General features: G+C 37.2%; 1 pseudogene; it reads left to right on the forward strand.

The window, feature by feature from the left end:
* Nucleotides 1-3969: 3969 nt before the first annotated feature.
* On the forward strand, nt 3970-4084 carry LOC118909645 (U6 spliceosomal RNA; annotated as a pseudogene).
* Nucleotides 4085-4505: the final 421 nt, after the last annotated feature.

Consider the following 4505-nt stretch of genomic DNA (forward strand, 5'->3'; position numbering starts at 1 on the left):
ACCTTCTATTTAAAAATCTGAGACAGTAAACAGCTACTAACCATTTATGCACCAGGCATGCAAGGAAATAAACAGGTCTTTCAGGCAGGATCCTGGGCCAGTCGAGAAAGCATTTTTTTTTAACTGGATTGGCACAGTACAATCAAGATCTCTGTAGGACTTTGTCCCAGACATAAAGAAAAACAGTTTTGTGGAAACTGTTCTGAGGAAACCTGAAATGCTTAAGGGCATAAAGGGAAATTTCCCAAATCTTACTTCAAAAGAAATAGACAAGAACCCACAGATTCTGCACTGTGATAATTCGATTATGAATTGCAACAGACTAGACCAGCAACTCAACTGTGAGTTACAGGATTGCAAGATTCTCTGGATCACTTCCATGCAGAGCCAAAACTCTAAGTTTAAGAATGCCAGATGGAGCTCATGCTTACTATGTAAGCTTTAAACTAAAATAAAGAGGATTGAATTTATTTCACTGTTGGTGGTATGTTGTTTCCATTTCAGTTTATGCTTCACTGAGGTCTCTGCTTCTTTTCCCAAATAGTCATGAATCACTCTTACACATGGTGTTTTAAATCCCTTTTCATGTCTGCTTTCTAATTCATTCGCAATAGATAGATGAGAGTGCTCCGGTCCATATTTCACAGATGAAACACGAGAGGTTAAGGGTATCATAGCAGAATCCACACCCCGGGCTAAGTGTGGGAGGGAGGAAGGTGAACCCTAACCTCTGACCTACAGGCAGTTCTGTCAGTCCACACAGCCTTTCTCATCTGGGTCATGAGGCTGCCTGGGGTCCAGTCACTCTTAGACAATTATGTACAGCCTTGAGAAGTACCCACCGGAAAGGGGACACTTGTTTATCACAGCACTGTATTAACTATGTGACGCACTGACATCCCGGGGCCTCCCAGGGCTGGCCAATTCTGCCCCCACACTTCCCCACCCCCCATACGGTAAAGGACAACCTGCAAGCCTGCCTTTCACATGCAAACCAACCAATCTGATGCCGGTAACCACCTCCTTTACCAGGCTCTTATATTCTAGGGCCACTATTCCCCTGCCCTAATCTCAGCAGGGCAAGGTTCCAGACAAGTAAGGACAACTCCTACGCCCTGGAACCCACTGCAGTTATTCACCCTAGCCAATCCTAAATCCGCTTACCCTGCCTCACCCATTCCTTCCTGCTGAAACCACAGCAAAGACTCTTGCCCACGTCTTCCTTTTGCCCCTTCTGCCTCCTGACTGACCCTGGCTGCTTCCCCATGTGGCCCTGTGTGGCATGGCATGCCTGCCCCCTCCTCTAGGGAACTATGAGTAGCAAACTGTCTTTTCAATGACAGTCGTCTACTAATCTGTTGGTGTCATCATACCTAAATAATAATAAAATCTACATTTTAAAATAAGCGCATTTGAAAATTAAAATTTTAAAAATTTAAACTGGGGCCAGGCAGATGAAAGATGGGGATGGGAAAGACAGAACAATCTCCTTTTAAGGGGAGACGCAGAGCCGGAAGGAAATAAACCCATTTCCCTCCACCACGCAAGCACTCCAGCAATCTCCGATGGTGCTAATCTAGCCCTCCTGACCCTCTGTAAAGTCATCCCATTCGCAATCAACGTGATTCCTGAATGGGAAGATTATCTGCTCGCTTTGACTCATCCCTCCAAACTGAAAAAAGCAACAAAAAGCAGAAAAGAAATGGCGTGGCTGATGAGAAATGTCTAAATCAAAAACTCAAGCGGTCCTCCTCTAACACATCCCACGCACGCTCCTATCATAAGGCGGTTCCACCAGTGCAGGACTTGGCCCATGAAGGGGTGAGTCGGACGGTGGCTTAAATTCCAGTGCAACACGTCTGCCTTGTAATGGGTACACAGGGCACCTACCCTCATTCTTTAAGGCATGTATTATGTATTTGAGGATAATTTCCGAACTGGACCAAGGTTTTGAGATTTTTTCTGAGGTTGGGGCTGGGAGACAGGGGTTGGGACCAGTCTTTTTTTTTTTTTTCTCTATTTGTTCTTTTCTCAAGGCACTTATACACAAGACTGCCAGAGAGAAGAAAAGTTACCATACAGTTGAAATGCAATCTGCCTGTTATTGGTTTTAAAGTATTATATTCCTCTTTTTATTTGAAAGAGCAGATGAAAATGGAAAACTGTTAGCTATTCTAAGAATCATATCATCATAATTATCAATTTGAATTCCTATTGCGAACACTTGCAACCACAGTAAAGTGATTTATCATCAAATTCATCTCAGGGTTTTAATTGTGTGCACTTGAATGTATTTGCATATTCTCAGCACACTTCATCATTTTCATTCCTGATAAAGCACTTCAAAAGAAGCTATGCTGTGTCAGTTCAAAATGTATTGTTCTTGCATACTCCAAAAATTATGGGTAATTGCCATCAGATTCTGAATATGTTTAGGACTAAAAGTACCTGGATTTTATAAAATGGTGCTATGATGCTACGATTTCAAAAATGCTGGTCTGGGTGTCCAATGTTTAACATTAATTGAGAGCCAGACTCTCTGTAATGTTATGTAATGATTTCTTGGGTGGCGGTTGAATTGGGCCAGCAGTATCTCCCTTGAAAGTGAAACTTTGTAAAAGCCCATCTCTTTCTGTCTCCTCAAGGGGCCAAGAGGCTACAAACAAGGAAAATGCTGAGAGGACCCTCCAGACTGATAAGACGTTAACCAATTGGGTTCTTTTTTGTGTCTTCTTTCCTCATCATCCCTCTGTCACTGACTCATGTCCCCCAGCATCAGGTTTCAACTCTCAGGAGACAAAACAGACACACAGAGTCATGAACAAGTTAATGCATCTCACACAGGAAGAAATGACATTAAACCTATTTAATGAATCCAACAAGCAGAGTACAAACCCAGCTTCCCTACCACCACCAAAAAAATGAAACTAATAATTTGCACAAGTCCTGCTGGAATTACACTCCACTTTTCTAATGTTTTCTTTTATTTGTACACCTAAAATGCATACTGATATAAATTCCAAGACAGCAGGAAGATCTTTGGCAGGACTAAGGACAGTTCACTGAAAATTAACCCTAATCTAGCCAAAAGCATTAACTCAATTCTCTTAGGCATCAAAAGTCAAAAAAAAGTGTTAGAATACAATAGGACACTAAATAACATAGCCTTAAAATATTTAAAGCAAAATTGGCAATGGACAGAAATACAGGGAAAATATACAATTCCACCATTATAATGCAACATTTTAACATACTTTCCCAATAATAGATCAAACACAAAATAAATTCATAAGGTTATAGATTTAAGCAATACACAAAATGTTATGTAACGAATATATGTTGAACACAATGTCCTCAGAAAACATATTCATTTTAAGTACATGAAAAATACTTACTTAAATTACTAAAATTTTTGGATTTATAAAAATATTCTACTAGAGTCAATATGTCTTTAAAAAGGTCAAAGAATTATGTAACTACTACTTATAATAACAAAAATATAGGTGAAAAATCTCCAAATATTTGGAAATTAAAAGCACAAAGTTAACAACTCATATGTCAAAGAAGAAATGACAAGGGAAATTTTAAAATATTTAGAATTAGAAAAATAACAGAACAGTAAATTTACCATAAATTCTGTGAAAGAAAATATTTATACAAAGTAATATTTATACTGAAATATATAGTGTAATGTCATTGTAATAGAAAAATTAAAAAGCTGGAAATTTAACTAAGTATCCAAATAACATTAAAAGATAAAAAATAAAGATAAGGACATAAAATAATAGAGACTAAACTTACAATAGAGAGGAAAGGTAGTGTGAACATTAGGTTATTTGAAAGAATAATAAAACTGACATCTCTGACAAGTCTGCTCAAGAAAAAAAAGATAGAATAAATAATATTGCAATAAAAATGGAACAAAAATTACAGATGCTACAAATATTAAAAAGCTAAAAGCAACATCAGGTGCTTGCTTCAGCAGCACATACACTAAAATTGGAATTATACAGAGAAGATTAGAGAAGATTAGCATTGCCTGCGCAAGGATGACATGCAAATTCGTGAAGCATTCCAATAAAAAAAAAAAGCAACATTAGGCCTATAAATGTGAAAACTTGGATGACATGGACATATCCTTGAAAAAAGCAATGTACAAGTTGTCTAAAGAGGGAATAAAAAGCAAAGAATATATTTATTAACAATTTAAACAATTTAAATCAGTCAAAAATTCTTCCAAAATAAAGAAGAGAGACTTCCCAATTAATTTCATAAAACTAGCATAACTTTGTATTAAAAAGTTATAAGGGCACCATAATAATGGAAAATTACAGGTCCATCTTACTAATGCATAGCAATATAAGAGATTATATATTCATTTAAAATTTGGTTCATCCAGAAATGAAGAAAAATCAAATGGCAAGCCATTAGAGAACAAAGCCATTATAATATATGTAATTGACAAAACATATATTCATGATTTAATAAAAATTTTAAACTGTTAT

The sequence above is a fragment of the Manis pentadactyla genome, chromosome 1 (genome assembly GCF_030020395.1).
Source record: "Manis pentadactyla isolate mManPen7 chromosome 1, mManPen7.hap1, whole genome shotgun sequence".
Lineage (NCBI taxonomy): Eukaryota > Metazoa > Chordata > Mammalia > Pholidota > Manidae > Manis > Manis pentadactyla.